The sequence below is a fragment of the Uloborus diversus genome, chromosome 6, assembly GCF_026930045.1.
Source record: "Uloborus diversus isolate 005 chromosome 6, Udiv.v.3.1, whole genome shotgun sequence".
NCBI lineage: Eukaryota > Metazoa > Arthropoda > Arachnida > Araneae > Uloboridae > Uloborus > Uloborus diversus.
The window spans coordinates 135,367,626-135,377,506 of NC_072736.1; positions in this window are offsets into that span (position 1 = coordinate 135,367,626).

The following is a 9,881-nucleotide window of genomic DNA, read 5'->3' on the forward strand; positions in this document are numbered from 1 at the left end:
GATGTGCTGAAAAGCGCTAAGAGTAGAGTTATTTGATATATTCTCTAGTTTCATTCTAGGCTTTTATAAACAGTTTCAGTCGAAAAAATTAAAATTAATTAATTCTTTAATTTATAGTTGTTCATAATTTATTCAATGGTTTACAAACAGTAATTAAAATGTTTGGCTTGTCCATGTTTTTTCATTTTTAATGAGTGGCTATGTTATCTTATTCTTGCACATGTATTTTGTGGCATATTCTAAAAACTAAAGGATTTTTTAGCTGCATAATTTTGGGGGATTTGTTATGTAACCTGTTAAATATTTAAGCACTAGACATAAATATTTGTGATATTATGATAGAATGAAGATGTTGGGACAGATGCATAATTTTCTCAAATTTAGTGCATGTGTAAACTTGTATGTATATAAAACAATTCTTCTAAAGATAAAAATGTGTGACAGAAAAAAAAGGCTTAGGCTTCTAACATATGAAGTTTAAAACTTTGTTTTAGTTCATAAAATAAAGAGAAAAAAAAACATTAATTACAAAATCTTTCTCATTCCAAATTTCAACTAGTGGGGACTGAATTGAAATTGCATGTTATATGTTGAGAATATACTTTTTGCAAATAATTCTTGCAAGATAACTAATATCAGTATATTTTGTTAATAGTATTTAAAAAATACTATTGACAACTATTTGCATTATTCCCACTGTCCCCCCTCCCATTATGTTTAGCTTTGTGTTAGTATATTTTTCTTTCATTTATGAACACGGATTAAAAGTTTCCTAAAATGTATCATATTTTACACAAAATATCCCTTTTTTCCAATGATTTCTTCTTCATTGCAAATGTTCCTATTTAAACAACGATTAACTTTGTAAATTTTTTCATTGACTTATTTGCTAATTTACTCATCTGCAGTTAAGGACTGAGGTTTTCGGTCCTTAACTGTATTTTTCATAAGTCTTTAATTTTTACATTAAAAAAAAGGACTCTACCCTGCCTGTCAGTGATGCAACTAAGGAGAGGGTCCATGGGGTCTGGTTCTCCCTGAAATGAGTTTGGAAATTTAAAAGAAAAATATTTGTTTTTCACACATGAGTTCCCTACTCATGTAATTTAAAAAAACACAAAGCTGAATGGATACAATTATATATGATGCAGTCAATTCATAATAACTCAAAGTCCGATAACTCAAATATTACTAAAACTCAGAAGTTTTTATCAAGTCCCAATCCCTTTATCTTTCATTCCATGCTAATTATTTTCAATATCTAGACATTAACTTCTTTTAACTCGGAAGTTTTTTCAAAGATGAGTGGAAATTTATTTTGAAGGAACAGAAAAAAAAAGTAATTCTATGAGAGAAAAATTCCTTCACCTTCTTTTGAAAATTCCTGCACAATAGACCTTTAAAGCAAGGAGAACACATGTTGAGCCAATGTGTCATAAAGGAGTTACACGTGCGGAAACGAGTATAGCTTGTTTCCTTTTGTTGTACTGCACTGTTTACATTTAGACATGTTGCTGGACTACGAATCTGCTTTTAAGCTGTCAAGTAGTCAACTCAACTGATTAAACCTTTATTCAAAGGCTGACCTAAGTTAAGATGCGTTCCCCTTCATTCTTTAGGTCGATCATTTACTCATAAGTTCCCGAGAGGGAGAGAGAAAGATTTGTCTTTACTATTAAAGATGCCTAAGTGAAAGCTAAAAATCTTGGATTTAGAAAGTAAAGTAAATCTTATTCATAGCATTTAAAGGAATCCAACAATGAAAAAGAAAGATATTGCACTGAATGATGGTATACCTCCAAATTACTCTGTCAACAATATTTAAAACAAGAGAGAAAATTCAAAAAACGGTATTAATCCATGAATCCGAATTTGAAACGAATGAAGATGTGCACCTTTCCTGATGTAGAATCAGCTCTATTCAAGTGGTTCTAGCAGTATCAAGACCATGCCATTCCTATAAGTGGGTCTTTGCTGCTTGAGAAAGCACCAAATTTTGCTACATTACTGAAAATAGAAAATTTCCAAGACTGCTGGATGGCTGGAGAAGTTCGAGACCAGACACAACTTTGTCTTTAGAACTCTTCACGGAGACTCTGTGCATGTAGAATTCAAAAGCTTCTAGATTCTGTAATTTTGTCTGTTATATGTACATATTAATTTAAATATTCGATGGTTTTTAATATCAAAATGTTGAAAACCAAAACTAGCGGTAAGTCGAACTTCTGATAAGTCAAAAGTTTTTTGTCGGTCCCTTTAGATTCAAGTTATTGCAAATTGACTGTATATATTGGACATCGGAACACCTTCCAAAATGAAACCTTGTCTATGCCACTGTCCCCTGTATGTCATTTACAGTTCTAATGCTCCCCTTTGAGTACCAACTATTCTTAATGTGATTACACTTTCGACAAATGCCATTACTACCTTTTAATTTTGACTCCTGGTTTCCTACCAAAACCCTGCCCCCAAAATGTTGATAATATGCATACAAGTGTGTGTGAGTGAAAGTTTATTATGTATGTTTTTGTGTTTTTTAAATGTAATTGTCTTTTTTTTTTTTTTTTGCAATTCTCCAATTCCAAAGTTTAATTCTTTAACTTAATACAACTGAGATGAATTATATCAAAAAGTACTTCAACATTTGATCCTGAATTAAGCTGATATGGTTTTCTAAATACAGTTCTCGCTTTCCATTTCTAAAAGCCCAATACCAGTTTTGTGCAAAAAAAAAAAAAAAAAGAGAAAAGAAACCTTTTTTTTACATCTCTGGAGTATATAAATTGCATTTGAATGTAGAAAATCTAAATTGTTTTTACGTGTTTGTGTAAAAAAAAGTTATGTATTCATTTGTATTTTTTGTTTATTCATTAGTTGCAGCATAATATTTTTAAAAAAGCTAACTTAATGTTAAAGTCTTGTATTTAATCAAGTTATTTTATTATAATTTTCTGAATATTATGCTTCAAATATCTATAGTACTTGAATTTGGAACAATCTTTATGTATAATTTTCTTCTACTAGGCCCTTAATATTGAATGTGTGCCAAAAATATTAGCTCTTGAGAATGAAGATTATCTACAGTATCTTGATGATAGTTTTGAAGGAGTGGTCCTAGAATATTTAATCAGGTAAATTATTATGATGAATAATCATTTTTACTGTGGCTAACTTCATCTAACTTTTGTTTATATTTGTGCATTAAAAACTCTTTAGTTGTTAGAAAAGTTTCATTCATTTTTCATAAATTACTATACAGTTCATCCTTGTTGTAACAAACCGACTACAGATGCCTAAGAAGAATTTGTTCCGTCCAATTTTACATAGAAATATATCCTTACTTACTAAAATATTTCTATAATGTACAACTTTATTATACGGTCTTTCCAGCGGCGTAGTTGGGGGGGGGGGGGTGAACGCTGAGGTGCGTGGTTTATTGTTGTAGAAACAACACAACTTTAATATTGATTAGTTTGAAACTACCTTTTTAAAATATTAACTATCAACCTTTTAAATTAAAGGGGCTATGAGTAGTTTTAAAGCTAAAAGGTAAGGTGTTGGTGGAGAAATGTGTCACCAGGAGAGTTAGGATGTGAAATATTAAATGTTTGTATTATCCTGTTAATATGAATTCTTATTCATATGTGTGATTCATATGTGTTCACAGTGTAATTTCAATTTTATTTCCATATTTTGGCTTCTATTGAATAAAAGTTTTTAAATATATTAAAACTTTAAAGGAGCTCTCACATCTTGAAAATATATGCATACTCATTTAGTCAAAAATACGTAGTTTTAAACAAAGAATTCGTGAAAGCAGGATTTTGAAAAAGAAAAAGATGTGTTTGTTTTGTTGTTTTTTCTACTCTAATTCTAATTTTCAGGAAAATTCTTGCCATAACTTCAACTAGCAGCTGACTTTATCTTCAAGATCTATGTACCGTTTTTCTTGAAGTTAAAGCAACTTTCTAAATTCAAATAAGTTCTTAATGTGTCAAATATCATAATGTGTCAAGAAAATAAATTTCATTTATTGTGTACTATCATTCAGTAAGACTATTATGGCTCGATTAATAGGGTGAAGTTTTCAGAATCACAACTTTTTTTTTTTTTTTTTTTGATGAAAAATTTTATACTTATTATTATTATTATTATTATTTAACTCTTTTTATTTTTGAAAAAAGTCCCTCTCCAACTCGATTTGCTTGAAATTTTGTCTTCAAAGAATAATTTTTATTTTGAATTGAATTTTATTAGTTTTTAGAAACATTATTGTTATTTATTTACTTTTAAGGATTATTATTTGATTTGTAAATGTTTTTCAGGTATCCAAAAGAAACTCTTCCTGTATTGCCTTCAAATGAAATTCCTAATCTTTTACCTGAATCAGCTAAAAATTCCTTTGAACAAAACAGTAAATATTTTTTTTAAATGCCTGATTTATATTTCTAATGTATTCTGACTTTTTTTTAATATTATTTTATATTAAATTTTTGGATATATATTTTTTTTCCCTCCACTTTACATAACAGAAGGAGCAAATAGAAAAGTCAGGATGTTTCTTATCATTTCTCTTTGAATAAAAACTATTGAATGTGTTCTAGCCAAATTTATTTCTCTAAATAAAGCAATCTCAGAAATTTTACGTTTTAGGATTATGTATTCATGTGTGGTATGTAAATACCATTTTTTTTTCAAATGATATTTTAAGTTTTTTATGCAAATATCTTTCCTTTTTATTGTATTTCTTTGGTATTGATATTTTTTTAACAATGCCGTCTTAATTGAAAGTTATATCATGACCATAATTGTAAACTCCTGATTATCTGTGGGGCGGATTATCTGCGGTCTTTCACACATTAAAAAAAAGTTGGCCATGGTTAACTGAATATAGATAAATGCACATATTTTAACTGAATAAGTGCAAAATCTATGTCTAAACATTTATCTTTCTTTCTTTCTTCTCCCTTCCAATGACATCACACCTTCAAAGGTCACAGAAATCTAACTTTTACGCTACTTACTGTTTCAGATCTAAACAACTTACTGATTCTTAGATCTACCTTTCATACTGTATTATACACTAATTATGCATGTAAACGAATGCCCAGACTAGTCTTGAAAAATTCTCCTCCCCTCTCTTTTTGGTGTAACCTAATTTAATCTGTTGCAGTAAATCTGTTTGTGCTTGTGTATGTCTGTAATCCCTTTGCATTAATGAGTGATCCATTTTTAGCTTTTTCAAGCATTTTTTTACATACACTGTTATTGTGTTAGCTTCAGTTTAAATGTTTGTGAGTTCTAAGGATCTTTTTAAGCCATTGCATATACTGGTATCGTTTTTACCAAACTTGTTGATTGTTCGCAAATTCGCTTATCTGCAGTTACCATGCCACCCAATTTCGCGGATAATCAGGAGTTTATTGTAATTATGTATCCGATTATTAAATTTTTTTAATGAATTTTGGAAGCATCAATAGTAACAAATCAAAAAACACAAATATTTAAACTAATGCTTAATGTTTTCAGTGGAACTCCGATTCTACGTTGTCCATTTCATACGTTATCCTGCTTCCAATGTCATTTTCTGCTGGTCCCTGAAAAAAAAAATTCTTCTGATAAGTTAAAATGTTCTGAAATTTACATTACTTTTTTTCGGAAAGTTCTCTTAATATGTTTTTCTACATACATATCAAAATGATTTTTCATCCACAGCACTCACATGAACCTTTTTTTTTAGATTTCTATTTTTTCAAGATAAATTTGTTTTATAGCTGTTTAAATCTACTATGGCATCCTTCACTCTTTTTGTTCCATCTAATTGTCCATTGTCTGCAAGAAGGATTTCCTCTGAACATCCAATCTTCCTTCATGACAATTTAGGACTAGAGCTGCTGACACTTTTTTCTGAACATTTTTTCAAAAGTTGGTGACCCATCTCGTTTCATCACATCACGAATTCCTTCAATATTACCCGCTTTTGGGGGTAATGATGAAGACGAAAAAGAAATATTTGAGGGTGTCCCACAGCTGAATATGGGATTCTTAGCATAAAAACTTTAAAATTATTTTTATTTGTGAATGCCGATTAAGGAGAAAATTTTCCAAGAAAATGTCAGTGCAGATCATGCATGCTATAAATGAAATTGTGTCTAAAAACAAAAAGCAAGTAAAGATAACTCATTTTTCCCTCTACTTCATTGGACCAAAGTTAATTTTTTAAAAATATGCGTACGTTTTTAAAGCTTACCTAATTTTACATTTTCTCCCTTGAAATGTTTTTTTATCACTGTTCCAACAGAAAACATAAAATCCTAGTTCCCCTGTATATATTTAGGGTAAAGTATCTAAAGTTACCTTCCAGAAACAAACACACAAAATTTAAAACACACACCAAAAGATATCCATGATCATTTTCGATTTTTTATTGATTGTCTTGCATTGAAATGCATGGTAAAACTGCATTCGAGTTTAGTGTAGTTTTCTTGTGCCACTTAAGCTTATTTATGTATTCATTTATTTATTTTTAGCTTCAAGCACAGAAAGTCAGCATCAGGACTTTAAAGAATGTAACTGTAGGTAAGTGTTACAATTGGTTTTCCATAGAAAAATAAAATTTTTGTTTGGAAAAAGTTTTAGTTGGCAAGTAATATTCATATGTTTTAAAGGCACATAGTACCTCTACATGACATGTGGGATGTTATAGAGTCTTTGAAAGTGAACAACATTGGTATGTTCTTCAGATACTTTTTTTTTTATATTTCTTTAATTATGGCAATTGTTTACGTTTTTTTTTCTTCTATGTTTGTAGTTTCAATGCATTATTGAGAAGACATATTGTTCTATAGTTACCAGTTTTTTTTTTTTTTTTTTGAAACTTTTTTATAAATACTGATTGACTTTGAGCTAAAGAAATTAACTGAAATAATTTTGAAAAAAATAAATGAAATGTGCAATTTATAGTAAAATTTTGTCAGGCTGTCTTTATGAAGAATCCTAACAATTTTTACTTTCTTCAAATGTTAACTTTTTCAAACTGCATATAATATTTGTGGGAGATGGTTTTATAAAACTGTGCAGAACAGTTTGCATATTCATATAATCCTTGGTTACTTTTTCTGTCAATTATTATAATCTTTTTTTTTCTTTCTTTCTTTCTTTCTTTTTTCAACATACAAGCATATAAATATTTTTCCTTAGCTTTTGCCTTGTCTATGGTTGTAGACAAAGCAGAAGCTTTATCCTTTTTTTCTCTTTTTTTTTAGATTAATTAGTCTTTTAACTTATGTATGGTTTGGAGTTAATAATTGAGCCCTATAAACATAAACGGTTAAAAGCATCTTTTTTTGATGCCTCCTATGACAATATAAAAGTAGTTACCTTTAAAGTGGTCCAATTTGTGGTGGGAGGGGGAGTGAAAAGTAGGACTTCTTGCTGCTTTATAACAGTTTGCCTTTGAAGTGAACATAAAAAGGACATTTTCAATGTCATTCAAAAGAAGGAAAGAAACTATCATTGAACTAATCTATTGTTACGTTTAATTTCTTAGGTATAGAACCAATGTTTCTTAAAATTTTGAGACTTTTTGATGAAAGTCAAAGCTTGTTTTACTGTGTTTTGTCTCGTTCTCCAATCATCGTTTTATGTACTCCACTGGAATTATCTACAGCTCAAAATTTCCTCAAAGCCTTAAGCATATTCATACCAAGAAGAAAAAGGTGAACACAACTTGTTTTTTTAGTTTATTTATTTATTTAGTTATTTATTTATGTCTTGTTCAAACAAATGTAATTAAAACTTTTTCTAGGTGTGTGCATGTTTGTGTTCATTTAAAAGTAAAGGATACTGAATTACAAGTATGTTTGATATTCCTGCTAATCATGTTTTCTAAAAAGAATTTAATGACAGTCCACTTTGTTGAAGAAGCAAATCCTTCTAGGAAGTGGGCAGTTCCGAAGATGTTCATGGAACATTGCGAAAAGATTTTCCTTTTTCTTTTTAATTTTCTCTTCACATGGCAATATTTAATTTTCTGTGTAAAGGTGAGCATTAATTAGCATAGATAACCGGGAGCCTTGTGTATTCTCAAAGTGTTTTCCAGTCATATTTCAAACAAACTTGTGTGTGCCTTTGATGCAGGTTCTATGTTTTGTAGTGTTTCGACTTTCTGTGGAACAAATGAGAAAATGCAGTCTTTTCACTGATGCTAATTCTCAACATACCTACAGAAATATTGACAATAATATAAACCACAGAAGATATTTAGAACTCCACAAGGACATGCTGACTCGATCCTTTGTGATTTTGCTCTCTTCTCCCCTTCTGAGATCTCAATTTTCTGTTTACAAGGAAATTGTTTCATGGGAGAGTTCAGCATATATTTACAACAAGTCAGACAGCGTTGACAACCTCGTAAACTTATGTTCTCTCTTCTGACGGGGATTTTAAATGGTAAAGACAGTGGCTTGAATTTATATTTCCTATAGTGTCACAGGGTATCACCTAACACCAAATAGAAAATTTTGATGGCCACAACAAATGTCCAGATCTTGACGGATTTGGGCTGTTTACAAACACCACATGACTGGCTTTTCCCAGAAAAGGGAGGCTACGAGACATAAGGCGTGTATTTTTATGGCCCACCAGACCACCTAGCTATAATTTTATGATAGAGGCAAAACAACTCTCTTAGTACATCTTTCTCAATGAGTGTGGTCTTATCAAGAATTTCTAAATCGGGCCCTTGACATTGATTTGAAAAAGAAAACATATGGAAGAAGCACATCAGTACAATACTATTTGTACATCAGTGAAGTTTTCAATTCATCACCTGCTAAATTTATAACAAAAAAATGTGCAGAAATGATAATACTTTTCAATAATTATGTTCTCATATAAGTACTATAATGTGTTAGTGTAGCATTCAATCTTCTATATAAAAATTCACTTATTGAACTTCCACCATGCAAAGTAAACCCGTTGTAGTGTATTATTCCTATATTTAAAATATGAAATCTTGAAATGACTTCAAAAGAAATATTTGCCTGAAGAGCTAATATATTAAGCTATAATGCAATATAAAGTTCATTAATAATAGGTGAAAATGGCAGCATTGCAAACAAATCCCTAGCTCAATTTAGTAATCAATTATACAAATGCGACAACCAGCAATAGGCTCTTGGCCCTATTAAGCTGGTCCTAGTTAATAAACTAGTCCTCAATGAAGAGAAGGCCGTCATGGCCTGATTGGTAAGGCGTCGGACTTGTAACTGGAGGGTCCCAGGTTCGATCCTCACTGGTCGAAGATCAACTGTCTTCATTAATGGTGACTGGGGGACGTTGAATATGCTCGTGGTCACAAAGTCCTCCAAGTGAAACAATACCTCTGGGGGGTGCTGGACCAGGGATTGCTCGGTTTCTGGTCTGGTTCAAAAAATCAGAGCTGTCTTCAGGGTCCCATCCAACTGGTTAAGCCACAAATAGTGGTAGGTACGGGAGACTCTGGAGTGCAAAGTCCCCAATGAAGATCAATGGCTCTCTCAAAGCTATCTACTCCTTTGATCATTGCAACCTCTTCCAGTAAGCTGTTCCAAATGCCGACAACCCTACTAAAGTAGAAATTTTTCCTAATTTCCTGGTTAGCCTGAGATTTGAACAGCTTAAAACAATTGCCGCTTGTCCTGTGTTCCATGCAAAAATGTAACCCATTAACATCTTTCATTTTGATTAATTTAAACAACTGAATCATATCCCCTCTCACTCTGATTTGATCCTGGCAATACAAAATTTATCTTTAGTTATCAATTGCCTTGGATGATAGTAAATCTCTTTATAACTTCAAATGCTTAAATATGTATTTTTTTATTGAAAACAATAGTGAA